General features: G+C 46.0%; 1 pseudogene; it reads left to right on the top strand.

Moving 5' to 3' along the window:
- The first annotated feature begins 872 nt into the window (after window positions 1-872).
- Window positions 873-16,392, top strand: part of LOC131478874 (cyclin-dependent kinase 1-like) — a 42,710-nt pseudogene continuing 27,190 nt past the window's right edge.

A 16,392-nucleotide genomic window follows, 5' to 3' on the forward strand; every position in this document is an offset into this window, starting at 1 on the left:
CGAGGTTCCTGGCTTTGGTCTAGCTCAGTCCTGATCATTGTGGCCATTAAGGGAGTCAACCAGGAGATGGAAGGCTTCTCTCTACAATCCTGCCTTTCAAATACACATGCCTTTGAAAAACATTAGTAAATTTAAAAGGCAATTAAAAGACACACCTGCATTTCATATTAAGCTCTTTAAAAGCAACTGCTGTGAAAGCCACCCTTCTGACTTAAGGCTGTGAAGGACTTGCTGCACGGTGCTGGGCAAGTGCAAGTGGATGTTTACCTGGGCACTCAGGAGTTTCCCCAACAGATTCGTTGGGGTCAATGGGACTGGGAATGGAACTGTTAGGTCACAACAAAAGGAAGCAAAAGGAAATGGAGCTCTTGTTTTTCCCACCCCTGCACAGGCATCCTCTAACAAAAGTGGCAGCAGTGTCTTCAGCCAGACTCCTGCATTTGTCCCACTCAATGAGTCACGCTTGTGCTGTGTGTTCTATGGGTTTGGAAAAGCACATATAGGGAGCCTGGTGTTATCTCACAGAGAAGTTCCAGTGCCCTCTGAATCTCTCTGAATGCTGACTCATCTTTATGTCCCCAACCTTTGGCTAACACTGAGCTTTTTGCTATTTCCATAGTTTCACTTTCCCCAGGATGGTATGGTGTTGGAGTATATAACATATATGCTTTTCAGATTGGCTTTTTTCACTTAATAATACACTCTTAGGTTCTTTCTGTGTCCCATGGCTTTAGAGCTTGTTTCTTCTCAGTGTACAAGGCAATGCAGGAAGCTGCCTACAGCTCAGGGGAAAAATAGCTTTAAAACTATGAATTAGTAAATGTAAAAATTTCTACAGTCCTAGAACTCACAATTCCAAATATGACTTTTAGGAAAGAATCTCTAAGTGGATTAAATACAATTCTGAAAATGTGAACAAGATGCAGAAAACACAGGCAGTTTGGATTGAGAAAGTAGCGTGCCCTGATGTCAAAGATTTAAAACTAAGGTAAAGGCTGGTGGCTGGTGTGTCGGGGTAATCCTCTGCCTGTGCCACTGGCATCCCGTGGGAGTGCCGACTCATGCTCCAACTGCTCTACCTTCAACCCAGCGCCCTGCTTCTGGCCTGGGGAGGCAGCAGAGCATGGCCAAGTGCTTGTGCCCCTACACACAGACTGCCCCGCCTCTGGCTGGAGTGGGCATTTGAGATACAAACCGGTGGGTGAGAGGTCTCTGTCTCTTCTACTCCTTCAAGTAAAATAAATACATCTTTAAAAATCCCTAAAATAATACGTCACATTACAGTATTAAGTCCATAATATTTTTCCATAATCTTAGGTGGATCCTATTTTGGGAAATCACATATCACCATTGTTAATTTGAGGGAAAAGAAAAAGGTAATACCTCAATAGCCACAATTTGAAAAGGATGTTAGCTGTGTGTACCACTCGGAGCCTAGGTGGCGGCTCTGCTGCTGCACAGCGGAGCACCAGGGCTGAGCAGGGAGGCCACCAGGGGGCGCATGATATTGAAAATTAAGGCAGAAAGAACCTGCACTTTCTGTTTAAAGATTTTTCTTTTTTTTATCTTATTGGAAAGGCAGATTTACAGTAAGAAGGAGCGACAAAGAAAAAGATCTTCATCTACGAGTTCACTCCCCAAGTGAGCACAATGATCAGAGCTGAGCTGCTCCTTAGCCAGGAGCTCCTAAATTACTTGCTAAAACACAACAACAACGACAAAAACAACTGGAGGCTAGAGTAATCTTGATATTGAAGCTTGATGAAAATAAAGTGAAAAAGGAAACCACATGATTGTTTGAGAATATAATTTAAGCCCTAAAATGAATTAAGCCAAATATTTAAGGTAAGAACACATTATGAAAAAAGTCATAGCATAAATGGAAATACAATAAAATAATAATAACAGTTCTTAGTGTCCAGGCTGGCCTGGGAAGTTAAGCGAAGCATGTTGCAGATGTGGCATCTGGCCCTGCAGCTGCCATGGAGGAGGTAATTAGCTGGGCCCGACCAAACTTCCCAATTAACCATGGAGGACTCTACCAAGATGGAGAGAGCTGGAGAAGATGCCAGAGTCGTGCATGTGGATGTGTAAGCATAGACAGCATTGAAGGTCAAGGTGTGACCTTGAAAATGAGGAGGGAGGGGTTCCTAATGCTGCAATCTTGGAAATTTCTTTATTAAAAGAACCTCACCATCCAAATATAGTCCGTATTCAAGCTGTACTAATGTAGGATTGCAGCTTATAGCTCATCATTGAATTCCTTTTTTATATATCAAGAAATATTGGATTCAACCCCTCCTGGTCAGTTTATGGATTCCTTATTATTTAAGAGTTATTGTATCAAAAGGGAATTGTGTTTTGTCACTTTAGAAGAGTTGTTCACAAAGACAAATATTTATTGATTGATCACAAAGCAGCTATTAAACTAGCTGGTGTGGCCCTCATCAGAACTTTTGTCACACCTGTGGCAGTGTGCACACAAGAGGATGCAGCGCTCTGAGGGGAAGGGGAGCTGCAGCCGGCTCATTACTCAAGCCCAGTTGGTGTTTGGGATAGGCACCATATTTGCAGAATCAACAACTAAGAAACCACATTTTCATGGAGATTTAGGACCTTATCCATTCTCCAGGACTCCCAGCAATGACGCCAGCCCAGCAGTGGAGTTGTTACAGGACTGTAAGAATACCTGTTCTAGGGCCCAGCGGCGTGGCCTAACGGCTTAAGTCCTCGCCATGAACGTCCCGGGATCCCATATGGGCGCCGGTTCTAATCCCGGCAGCTCCACTTCCCATCCAGCTCCCTGCCTGTGGCCTGGGAAAGCAGTCGAAGACAGCCCAAAGCTTTGGGACCCTGCACCCACATGGGAGACCCGGAAGAGGTTCCAGGTTCCCAGCATCGGATCTGCGTGCACCAGCCCGTTGCGGCTCACTTGGGGAGTGAATCATCGGACAGAAGATCTTCCTTTCTGTCTCTCCTCCTCTCTGTATATCTGACTTTGTAATAAAAATAATAAATCTTTAAAAAAAAATGAATACCTGTTCTAGATGGGAACCAGGAAGCTTATCATCCCATGTTAGAAAGTTGGATGGGATTCACAAGGATCCACTCCTGAAAACGTTCATCCATGATCCTGCTGAACATATTTCTGGTAACGGGCAGATGGATTTGTTAGCTAACTGAACACCAGACTTTCCAGAGAACTGGCTACAGAGTGAGTTGAAGCTGGCCAACTAGCAGAGCAGTGGTTGTGTCAGGTTAATGGGCTAACTGGTTGGCAATGAACTAGCTGGCTGCAGGACGGGTGAAGGGTGAGCTATACCTTAGAGAACCAAAAAAAACCAGCAGGAACCAAGCAGCTTTGTCTGCAGGCAAAGGAAGGGTTGTCAACGGGGCCTAGGAAGGAGTGTGCTGTCTGCATTTCCTAAGGAAGGAAGATGAGCAAATAGATCCAAGGGGTGATGGCAGAAAAACTGCAGTAACCCCACGACCAGCCTTTTATTCTTACTGCCTTTGAGAGTGAGTCACCAAAAGACCTGGGAAAATGGAGCCCCTCCTTCATGCTAGCAGAGGGAGAGCACTTCAGCATTACACAGAGTGACCCCAAACCCTCCACACTTCTGCTGCCTGTAGCCCACTCCTCAGTGTCTCCTCCTGCTTATCCCCCTTGACTTTCCCCAGAATTCTCCAGGTTCTTCAGTTGCCCCCTACTCTTACTGTCTTTTGAGCTGCCATCACTTCTGGGTTTCATTTCCTGTAGCCATCCTCAACTTCCTGGAATTACTCAACCCCAGGTGGCATTTGGAATGGCCACCATCCTCAACTTCCTGCACTTCTGTGGTCTCGCTGTGTTTGTTTTTCTACAGACACATTCTGTCTCCTTAAGGAGTAAAGTCCTAGCAAGGGGTTGGTGCATCTCGCACCAGAGGGCTTGGGTTCAAGTCCCAGCTCTGGCTCTGATTCTAGCTACTTGCTGATGCACACCCTGGAAGCAGCAGCAACAGCTCAGGTGCTTGCATCCTGTCATCTGCCCCAAACTGCCTTCTGGGTTCCTGGCTTCACATGGCCCAGTTTCAGCTGCTGCAAACATTTGGGAATTCAAATAGCAGAGCAGAAATATTCTCTGTCTTTCTGCCTTTCAAATGAATAAAAATAAATTCAAAAAAGAAAAAATGTCTCCAAAACATTTGAAATTCAACAGGAAAAAGCAGAAAGCCTTTCTGCATTTCTAGGTACATAGAGACCAGATGAAGGAATACTCCAGACAGGATGCAGAAGTTCCAGTGGCACAAGGGCTTGTAAAGGTGAGTTTCATACTTAAGAGCTGGCTGGATATTACAAAGAAACTAAAAATGACTGCTGGCTGGAATGAGAAATCAACTCAGGAACTATTCAGGGAAGTACAAAAATTTTTCATGAGAAGGGGAAAGGAGAAATAAAAACAAAGAACGGTTTGTATCAAGGAAGTGGTAGCTGAAGAGAGACTGGATCAGGGTCTCCCTTGCAAAAATGGTGGCTTCCAAGTTTTAGCACACTGCTCGGAATGAAATACAGAGGAAATTCCTAGACCTGTAAGTGGATGTTACAGGTGTGGAAACATTCTAAGGGAGAAAGGGGAAGATAACCCTCCTCGTGGCTTTTGATGAAGACTGGAGGGAGGGGGCACTGGGGTTCTGTCTGAGTGAGATTTACCAGGAAGGAAGAGGAAGAGGAAACACTTTGGTTGCCTCTGTGACTGTTTATTCTTCCTTGACACATCAGCCAAAGATCGACAATGGCAGGGGAAGGGAGAGTTCTCCAGGAGTGAATCTCTTCTCAAACGCTGTCAGACTGGGCTCTGCACACACTGTGGCCATTGTCTCGGGGTCCAGTCTTCCCATCCTTACACCTTATGTCACCTGTTTGTGGCCGGAGTGTAGAATGTGGCTCTTGGGGGCTCTCACCCAGATACAAGGGAGACAAAAACAACCTGGTGCTTTTGCTTCCAAACTCCTGAGCCTATCTCTGGGGAACAGCCTGGGTGTGCAGAAGCCATGGCAGTCACTATCTCATTAGTTGAAGGGAGCAGAAACTTGACTTTTGCTGGGACCCAGCTAGTGAGCACCCCACATCAGCTCAGAAACTATTTTTTTCTTGTTTGAGAAAAATTTCCCCTTAACTTTATTTTTGTTAAGATTTATTTATCCTTATTGCAAAGTCAGATATACAGAGAGGAGGAGAGGCCTTTCATCTGATGATTCATTCCCCGAGTGACTGCAACAGCCAGTGTTGAGTCGATCCGAAGCCAGGAGCCAGGAAATTCCTCTAGGGCTTGCACACAGGTGCAGCGTCCCAAGGCTTTGAGCCATCCTCAACTGCCTTCCCAGGCCACAAGCAGGGAGCTGGATAGGAAGTGGGGCTGCTGGGGTTATAACTGGCACCCATATGGGAACCCAGGGTGTTCAAGGCAAAGAATTTTGGCCACTAGGCCACTGCACCAGGCTCTCCCCTTAAGTTTCATTCAAAATCTGCTCCTTTAGATGTTTCAGTTATGTTCTGATTAGTGAAGTGAGACTAGTGGGCAGTATTGGCTTCCAGACCTGCCCTGCCTCCTACTCCCTGACCTTATTTCTTGACTCAGAATACAGAAGGGCACTGTGCATTCCCCAGTGGTTTTGGCATCACAGCCAGCAGGTTCGGCCTGGAGGCAGGTGCCCGGGGATCCTGCATGCGCTCCAAGGAAGCTCAGCAATTGTGCCCAGCCCCCCCGGCTGCTCCTCAGTGACACCCTCAGTGATTTCACCAGTGTGCACTAACGTTGTTAACCTGCCCCCTAATCTGTCCTCCCTACACTCCCAGATCTTCATCCTGGAAAGGTTGCCAGGCTCTGTTCCCTCTAGGCCACGACCAGAAAGAAAAGAGGGCCTCCGTAGCGCACATGCTTAGCCCATGTTGAGTTTAGGACTACAGGTCAATCTGCACTGGGTCAAAGGACGCCTTCCCCACCTGCCTCTGCAAGGGTGTTGTCTTCCACCCCATCCCGTAGCCAGGCTATGCAAGCAGTTGTTCTGTAGGACAACAATAAGCTAGCATGGTTCCTTGCAGCCTTGTGAAAGGGTTTGGGAAAGGTTGGCAAAGCAAAGCTGTGGTTGTGCCAAAACAGTTTTCCTGGTTTAAGCCCATGGCAGTGTGAGGCAGGCCCAGGTCTTGTCCCCACCTCTGATTATACTATAGGATTTTATGGGAACCTAACACTCACCATGCCTCCCATCCAGATCTCCTGACATATGCTGACTGCTGGATGTAGAGGACATATCTTTAAATCAGCCACAGCTGAGAATGGAGGTTCCACTTAGGAAGCAAAGCAGCCTTCCTCGGCCTGTGCTCACAGCAGCAGGTGCACAGCCGTGGCTGCTTGGCATGGAGAACGGGGCCAGCATCCCTGAGAAAGGCTGCTGCTGAATGACAGCAGGACCAGGACCATCCACCAAGGAGCTCCCTCTGCAAGCCTGATAAGTGAGGATGAGGGGAGTGAGCAGGAAGCTGACAAAAATGACCTGCTGGGTCACACAGTGCTGAGTGTCCTTGTTGGAGCTCTGAAGCATGGGAAGCTGATGACACTACAATCTCCCTGACCTAGAGTAATCCCAGGCAGGGAGCGCCTCCCCAGGGGGAAGTTCTCCTTCTGGGATCCAGAGAGCAATTCATTGAATAGCTGAAGCACCCAACAGGACCAGGACAACATGGCAACAGCAAGGCAAAAACAAGCACATAGAGGGCCATGTTAGAGACCTTTGTAGTCAGAAAATTAAGAGATGGTTAACAGACTCAGGAATTTTAAAGTATCAGGTCATATTGTTTAAAAAAAACACTGCTTAATTTTAGCAATAAACAACTGTGTGGCTCCAGCTAGTTCCCTATGGGAAGGGAAGGAGGCATCCGACCACAGCTGGTTAGGTGTTATTAGGCACTATTGAACACTAGTCTAGTATTCCAGGTCAGTCCAGATGTCAGGGAAGCGCCAGCACATGATGGGGTGAGAGTTTTAACTACAAATCCATCCTATCTCAGGGAAAGAGACAGAATGCCTATACCATGATTGGCCGTAACAGCCAATCCATATGCATTGCCTATCAATTGTTTGACCCAGCTCTGTGGATTGTATCCTTTCAATCAAGCTCTAGAACTTTTCAAAGACCAAGAAAATACTATCTACAGATTCCAAGTGTGCCTATGGGTGGTAAACACTTTTGGGAAAATCTGGGCAGAGTTGCGTCTTATAACTAGTTAGAGGAAAGAAATTCTTATTTGGGAAATTCGTAAAACAAATCCTCTAAAATCTCTTACATGTAGCAGAAGTGGCTGGGCAGACCTCCCTGCTGTGGAACCCTGGGTCAGTTCCTGAGGATCTGTGTCTGGCATCTTATACTCCTATACTTCATCACCGTATGGCAAAAAGGACTCCTCTCCCAGATTCTGCTTGTTGAGCGTACAGCCCATCACTTCCAGCCCAGGGCCTCAGGGCTCATTAAGACCTGCAAGAAAGACAGGCTCCTTGCTTCCTGACTACTGGGCCAGCCCTGCAAACAGCAGAGAAACAGTGGATGGGTACTCAGGTTAGAGGACTGGTAAATGAGATCCAAAATGGTGAAAGACTAGGGAGCACTGTGTAGATCACCAGAAAGGCCCTTAAAAATGGTTGTGAGAAAAGTGTAACTACATGCTGGCTCAAAGCATGGGACAGTGGAGGGAAACCAGCCGGAATGTCTGTACTGGAGAGAGCAGAGACAGGAAAGCCTGGGCAGAATGGCTCAAATGCTCAGGACAAGCCCCAAGCTCAGGACAGGATCAGCTCCCTACAGGTGCAGACAAACTTTCCTCAAGTGCAGACCACCTTCCCTCAGCCACAAACCAACTCACCTCAGTCATAGACCAGCACCCCTCAGGCCCAGACCAGCTCCCCTCAGACACTGCCCAGCTCTCCTCAGGTGCAGACCAGCTCTCCTTCGGCTCAGGGCAGCTCCCCTCAGACCAGACCTGCTTCCCTCAGACACAGTTCAGCTCCCCTCAGGTGCACAGCAGATCTCCCCAAGTGCAGCCCAGGTCCCCTCAGGTGCACAGCAGGTCTCCCTGGGTGCAGCCCAGCTCTCCTTAGGTGCAGATCAGCTGCCTAGGTGCAGATCAGCCCCCCTCACATGCAGAGCAGGTCCCCTGAGGTGCACAGCAGGTCCCCTCTGGCATACAGTAACTCCCTCTCCATTGTAGCCTCCTCTAAATCTGTAAAACACCCTGTCTATCAGGGAAGCAGTTTTAGAGATGGATAGGTCTGCCACCCCCTCATCTGGCAATGCATTTAACCTTTAATTTACCTCAAACCTATTTCTTGTTGTTTTGCTTTGGCACAGGTGTTACCAGAAAAGCCTGGTGGGTTCTTTCCTCAGTTTAGTGTAGATATAAAAGGCCAGCAATCTGTTGCAGACAGAAAAGTTTATTTGTGAAGAAACCAGGTGAGCAGGGAAGGGAGAGGGAAGAGGAAAGCACCTCCCAAGAGAAAGCCAGGAGGTGGGGTGCCTCTGAAAAGGGGAGGGGGAGAGAAAGACAACAAAGGTTTGAGGAAGGGTTTGGGATTATAAGCATTCTCTGATCCCTTCTTGTTGGGAGGGAACTTACAGGTCGGATGCTCCCCTTTGGTGATCTCTTAATCAATTATGAAGTGGATTGGTAATGTTGATGCCACCCACTGCACAGTGTGGCCAAGACCTCAGCAGGCCTGGATGGTCTCAACAGGGACAAGAACTGAGCTTTTAGAAGCAGATCTGCAAACTGGATCAATGAAAGGAGCTGGCAGGGGTTCATTAGACTGGGAGGCAGGGCAGCACCTCCATCCTAACGTGCACCCACTCAGTGTTCTGCACAGATGCTGCTGTCTTTTGGGATCACAAAATCTTCCAAATGATGGTGTTGCTCATTACTGCCTCTGCAGGATGGTCCCACACTGGACACATTGGTCTACTCTTGGTGAGTATGGGGGCCCTGGGGAATATTCGTGGCTACAATAAATGCCTTTTACCTCTTCCTTTCCCACAGCTTGTCACCAGAGTTAGCGGGCTGCAATGTTTCCTTCCCTTGGAGTCTTAACAATCAACATCAGCTTGCTCAGTAGAAACTTTCATTTTCTTGTGACCAGGAAAGGAGAAAGCATAGAGGCATAGTTCCCCAAATAAGTGGCTTACCTGAGAGTCACTTCGCCAGGGCTTTCACAGCAAAGGGCAGGAGTGCCCAGGATGCAGCAAGATGGAGGGGTGCCCTCCCTACCTTTAAGGTTCATCTGAATGAACTCAAGGGTCCAAACCTTTTTGGACTCCCTTGACAAATCCTAGGGCCCACTTTCTGTCTAAATCCTACATTCTTAGTGATAACACCCAGGGACAGTTGCCATAGCAGATGTAAGTTTGTCTTTGAGGTCATCTTCAATAACCAAAGGCCAGGCCAAATGAAAGCATTTAGGTCTCAAAAAGACATCACTGCTTGATCTCCAAGGGAGTCTAACCAGATCACTGCCAATCTCTGCAGAAGGCTACCTTCTCTTACTTTGAAGAGGACTGGTTCTTCATTGCAAATAACCCGTTGTCATCATTGAGGAAGTAAAGATGCTAATTGGGAAGAAGAAAACAATCTCTGTGTTAGAGGAGACAATCAGTTCTATGTTATGGCATAGATACTTCTTGCTTCGAAATATAGACTGTCCTTATGTAGACTTATATATCACGTAGAATTTCCAAAATTCTGTGGTGTCTCTATGTTGGGAAGGTGAATATACCAAATTCCCATGCCATTAGCTCCCTTGTCTGTGCCACTTTGGCAAGCCAGCAGGCCAGGCACCTGGCACATGTTCTGCCAGTCAACGGGTCCATGAACTGCCACACAGCTCCTGGACTGCATGCCACTGGTGTCTGTAAAGGACAGGCTGGATGCTCAGCCAGTCCAGTGAGCCACCACTAGGGGAGCTGTGGCATTCCTGTGTTCATTTCTCCGATCTCTGTGAATAAAGACTTGCAAAAGATATCTCAGTTACTCTTTTTTCTGAACCGGATCTAGTTTCCCAGGAGACAAACTTCTGAATTATTCTGTGCTGCATGAGTTTAGTACAAGGATGCACTTAGCACCACAGACATAGTGCACACTTGCTTTTCTCACTTCCAGCAGACCAGGAACCTCCTAGCTAGGGGAGAGAGGTAAGAAAGGGTGTGTAGACCCTGCAGTTCTGCCATAGGCTCTCAGCCCTGGTGATAGGCCTCGCTGCTCGCATTCCATCAATGAGGGAACTCAAGCACCATCACATGGCCCAACAGGCACACACAATTGGGAACCTGACCTGCCTGCTGAGAGCTCCCATGTAGGGACCTTTCCACGTTAGAGCACCTCCTTCCTAACTTCTATGTCAGGAGGTTTCTGTCTTTAATAAATCCTGTTTTGGGGGCCCAGCGGCATGGCCTAGCGGCTAAAGTCCTTGCCTTGAACGCCCCGGGATCCCATAAGGGTGCCGGTTCTAATCCCGGCAGCTCCACTTCTCATCCAGCTCCCTGCTTGTGACCTGGGAAAGCAGTCGAGGATGGCCCAATGCTTTGGGACCCTGCACCAGCATGGGAGACCTGGAAGAGGTTCCTGGTTCCCAGCTTTGGATCGGCGCGCACACTTGGGGAGTGAATCATCGGACGGAAGATCTTCCTCTCTGTCTCTCCTCCTCTCTGTATATCTGACTTTGTAATAAAATAAATAAATCTGTAAAAAGAAAAAAAAACCTGTTTTGGAGGGGCAGCACAATGGCTCAATTGGAGGATTCTCTACCTCAAATCACCATCCCATATGGGCACCAGTTAATGTTCAGCTCCTCCATCTCCACCCAGCTCCCTGCTAATAGATAAGGAAGACAGTAGAGAACAGCCCAAAGCCTTGGAACCTGGTATGCAAATGGGAGACCCCGAGAGACCTCTTGACTCCTGTCTTCAGCTCAGCTCCGGGCACTGTGGCCATCTGAGGAGTGAACCAGCAGATGGAAGAGCTTTCTCTTCATCTCTCCTCCTCTCTTTAGATCTGCCTTTCCGATAGAAACACAAAATTTTTTTAAAAAGTAAATCCTAGTTTTGCTCACATGAAAATTCTTTTTTATAACATCAATATTTATTGCTTCATATGAATGCTGTATTGAGAGCCCAAGCATTCAGGTTACACACAGAAATTATACAATGATGTACCACTTTATAAAGGCAGTGAACACAGGACAGTCGACAAAATCCACTTTACAGAAATTTTAAAATTCTAAATAACAAAAAGTACAGCGGAGGAAACAGGTATAAATTTGGCAGCCAGTAATTTTGACACGGAAGTTGCAGCTCACATGACTTTAAATATGTGAATTTTAAAATGCTGAATATAGAGTAATCATTGTGCTTTGTGTTTATTTGAAAAATACAACACTGGCTGTCAAAGAAGTATGTTCAAAATATTTAATTCACTTCAAAATGTCATACAAATTAATTTGGCTTCTCTGTGCCCCTAACACTCTGCTTAGCTCAGGGACGTTGCTGAAGCAATATATTAATTATTCCAGTACAGTGGTGTTTCTTACCATTGACATTTGTGTACTCTAGAATAATTTAGAAAAAATGTGTAGGAAAGCAAGCAAAAAGTCAAGGAACCCGCCTGGATCTTCTGAGCTGCTTTGTGTCAGCGGGGTAAGCGCCCATTCTCTAACACAGCAGGCTACTGTCGGAGCCCAAGTTCAAGAGAAGCACGTCTTCTCATCAACAACCATGTTTCCTCCCCAGGCCCCTCAGGGGCAGACACAAGGACGGCAGCTTCAACAGATTCCTGGGGATGTGTTTAACCTGGGGTCTCAACAGACAAGGTGTGCAGGGCTTCACAAGGGCCAGATTTTAAAGTATTCAGGAGAGAAAGAAAATGCCTTCTGAAAGAGATGAACTCAATCATTACCAATAGAAAAAGTAACCATTGTATTCATCTCTTATAGAAACAGAAAAATATAACATTTCCCCTCTTAAAAAAGTATATATGTATATGTGTGTGTGTGTGTGTGTGTGTGTATGATTTAAAGTTCCATTGTACACAAACAATAAAACCTGGAAATCCCCATGAAACCGTACAAGTCACATGTTAAAATATTGAAACTACGACCAAAACAGGAAAACGGCCAAAGCACTCACACACAAGACAAACAGCTTTCTTTCTGAGGCAGGCCCAGGGGTCAAAGGCCAGGGCTTTAAAGGCAGTCAGGAGGAGGGGTTGCTTGTTAGGGGTCACCTACCCAATCTGTAGCCACAGCTGCCTCCCCCACCAACTGCCACTTTTATCAGTGCCAGCTGCAGCTGCTTCCTGCTAGACCAGGTTAAAAACCGCAAAATCAGTGGCACTTTCTGAAAACTGAGGTAAGCTTGAGCATTTTGCCCTGCCTCCTCTCTGCTGGGTATTTCTTCAAGCTTTGAGTGCACTCCTGATCAGTTCCTGGCCCTTTGTCTCCATGCAGAGCTGAGGAGAGTCTGCCTCTGACTCATTCTTGGGATAGGATCAGTCAGCTTGCAACACTCGGGGCCCCAGTGAGCCTAGTAATGCCACTTGGGACTGAAGAACACTGTTTCTGGGAGAGTAACCCCCAAGTCATTACCTCCAGCCATCTGATTTGTTGAAGGACAGAATGGTGAATTCTATAGGCTCTAGGTTGAAGGTTACTGTCTTACAATGTTGGGGTACAGTGGCACAGCACAGGTAGTATGCAGCCAAGGATGTTTACATAGGTTTAGAAACCACAGGGAAGAAATAAAGGTGGTTCCACTTGTCATTACTTTTTTTTTTTTTTTTTTTTGTAACTACTCTTGATTACTTGACGGCAATAGTTTAGGTTTCAAAGTGTATGACTTTGAGCTGCTTAGCATCAGACATCTAAATGGTCAAAGTTCGGAATCTTCCATGGGAAGACCAAATATTGTTCCAGAATTTAAGCACACTGACATTGGAAGGCATCTTCTCCATGTGCCTATTTTCTAGTTCTCTTGTCATCATAAACTGGAAAACAGCATATTGTAAGTAACCCATCCTAGCTGATACAAATGAGCTTGCTGGGCCTGGCATGATGGCTCAATGGCTAAATTTTCACTTGCAATCAGCAGGATTCCCTATGGGCACCCGTTCCTGTCCCACCTGCTCCACTTCCCACCCAGCTCCCTGCTTGTGGCCTAGAAAAACAGTGGAGGATGGCCCAAGTCCTTAGAACCCTGCACCCACATGGGAGACCTGGGAGGATTTCCAGACTCCTTTCTTCAGGTCGGCTCAGCTCTGGCTGCTGTGACCACTTGGAGAGTGAGCTAAGCAGTAAAAGATCTTCTGTCTATCTTTCTGCAAATCCGCCTTTCCAATAAGAAAATACATAAATCAGAAAAACTGAGGTTACTGAAAAGCAGTGTTTTGGAAGAAAGCAAATGATTGTCATTGCTGTAATCTATCCCTGCTCATTTGACAGTAAGCATTATTTAAGGAGATGCAGAGCATACACAGGCAACATCACCACAGAGTTAAAATCCTCAAAAATGAAGTTGCTATTCTTCAGACAACGCAGGAACTCAAGATAACTGCATTTCTAAGAAGTTAGCAAGAGCAGATCTAGCACATTATTAGCAAGGGAACTAAATTATAGGGATCAGAGAAGAAGTAAGCAAAATTGAGAAATAAAAGCAATACAAATGATCAATAAAATGTTTTATTAAAAGATAAAGCTGAGAAACATTAAGCCAGACTAATGAAGCAAAACCTAAAATGTTAAAAAGGAGACACTACAACTGAATGCTTACTAAAATCAAAATGGCTGCTGGCAAACAAGACAAATGCTGGTGACAACATGGAGAGGAAAACAACACTGTGGGTGGGCTGTGCGCTGTGCAGTCACTGTGGGCAGCAGTGTGGAGATCCCATCAAACACTGGGCATGCATGTCTGTCTGATCCAGAGATTGCCCTACTCCAGACCCAGCCAAAAGACATTAAATCATTGTGTCAAGTAGATATTGGCTCTGTCCTGATTATTGCAGCATTGTTCACACAAACTGAGATGTGAAAACACCTAGCATCCCTAATAATCCAAGACAGGTGTTGTAGCTGATCAAGGTGAAGGTCCAGGTGAGGCCAGTGTTGTGGTGCTGCACATGAAGCTGCCACCTGCAGCACCAGCATCTCATATGTGTACTATTTCCTGTCCTTGCAGCTCCACTTCTGATCCAGGTTCTCTGCTGGTGGACCTGGGAGGGACGCGGAGGATGATCAGGTCCTGGGCCCCTGCACCCATGTGCGAGAAAGCCCCTGCCTCCTGGCTTCAATCTATCCCAGTGCTGGCCATTGCAGCTATGAGGAGTGAGCCAGTGGGTGGAAGATCGCTCTTTCTGTATAATGTACACTATGCATCGGTGACTCTAACTTTCATATAAACCAGGAAATTTAGAAAAAAAACTATCACTGCTTGCCATCATCCCCAAATGGAGTGCTTAATCAAGATCTACCTGCTTTGGGGCCCGGCGGCGTGGCCTAGTGGCTCAAGTCCTCGCCTTGAACGCCCCAGGATCCCATATGGGCGCCGGTTCTAATCTCGGCAGCTCCACTTCCCATCCAGCTCCCTGCTTGTGGCCTGGGAAAGCAGTGGAGGACAGCCCAAAGCTTTGGGACCCTGCATCCGCGTGCGAGACCTGGAAGAGGTTGCTGGTTCCCGGCTTTGGATCGGCGCGCACCAGCCCGTTGCGGCTCACTTGGGGAGTGAACCATCAGATGGAAGATCTTCCTCTCTGCCTCTCCTCCCCTCTGTATATCTGCCTTTCCAATAATAATAAATCTTTAAAAAAAAAAAAAAAAGATCTACCTGCTTTGTTTCCAATGGAGCTTCCAATGATGTACCTGGGGAAGGCAGCACTTGCTGGATGAAGCACCCGGGTCCCTGAGCCCTCTGTGGGAGAACTGGGTGAGATTCCCAGCTCCTGATTTCCACCTGGTCCAGCCCTGTCTGTTGCAGTCATGTGGGGAGTGAAGCAGCAGATGAGAAAGCCTTCCACCTCTCACTTGCTCCCTCTTTACCTCCCTGCCTCCTTTTTTCTTCATCCTCCTTCTCTTTGATGCTCTGCCTTTTAGCCCAGATCTACTATATTGAACTCAATTACTTTGTTTAGATGTTGAACAACATCACTCTTACCTCATTAATCAATCACTAAGCTCAAGAAAACCGCTTACTGTTTCAACATAAAGTCTAAGGGCTTGGCTTTGTTACACTTTTCTAGAATAGAGCCTTTCAATGATCAAAATGGAAGAAATTACTATGGTAAAGCTAATGTACATAAGGTAACACAAATAAAGAACTCAGGGTAATGGGGATAAAATGAAACTTTATTGAAAGTTAGGTAAATTCAAGTAACAATACAATTAAATATTTCAAAGAACAGGAACTGGAGAAACTCTAAGGGCAGAGAATTTTTAACCTCCATTCAAGTGTCAAATGATGACTTATGAAAAACCTGCAAAAGCTATCTCAGCTTTACAGATCCAGTACAGATTGGTCTCACATGGCTGGTAGGATGTTTAGCAAATTAAGCAGCAGCTAGCACACCCAGGAAGATAAAAAAAAAAAGGATTGAGTCAAGCACAGCAACAGAGAACCATGAACTCAGAGTCGCAGACTGAACGCAAACCCCCACAGCCTCAGTCAGGATGGTTTCTGTTTTCTGCTTTTGGCCTTTTTAAAAGTTGGATTTTTTTTTTAAATTTTGGAATGCCATTATACAGCTTGGACTGGTCTGACGCTGACAGATGTTTACCCCTAAGTCAGTCCCAGAAGCCAAGTGGAGAGCAGCCCTCAAAATTGAACCGCTCACTTGCCCATGTCAGAGTTGCAACATGCCGGAGACCAGCTCCAGCTGACTGAGAGCTTGCAAAGGATGCGTGGATCGGCGAGACTGTAAGAGAAATGAGAAGACACAGACCACTATGGCTTGATGCTCATAATGGACAACTCAGAAAAGTTGCCTTCTTTATTTACACACAAATCATCACAAACTTTTGCACAATATCCAATTGTTTCATTTTTACATCATGGTTAAGAAAATGCAAAAAACAATCCTAACATATTATTTACTTTAAAGAAAACATTTTTGGCAAACCATTACTCATTGAAATCTGCAGTGACCTGGCTGAAGCCAGGAATTCCACGGTTGGCAGCACATGCAGTTACATAGTGAGAAGTAGTTTACTTATACTCAAAATTAATCTTATACTCAAAATCAATTTCTACTAAACACAAACTAAGATTGATTAAGATATTATTAAAAGATTATTGAATTAAAAGATTATAAATGAAAGGATCTTATAAA

This window comes from Ochotona princeps, unplaced genomic scaffold (assembly GCF_030435755.1).
Source record: "Ochotona princeps isolate mOchPri1 unplaced genomic scaffold, mOchPri1.hap1 HAP1_SCAFFOLD_849, whole genome shotgun sequence".
NCBI lineage: Eukaryota > Metazoa > Chordata > Mammalia > Lagomorpha > Ochotonidae > Ochotona > Ochotona princeps.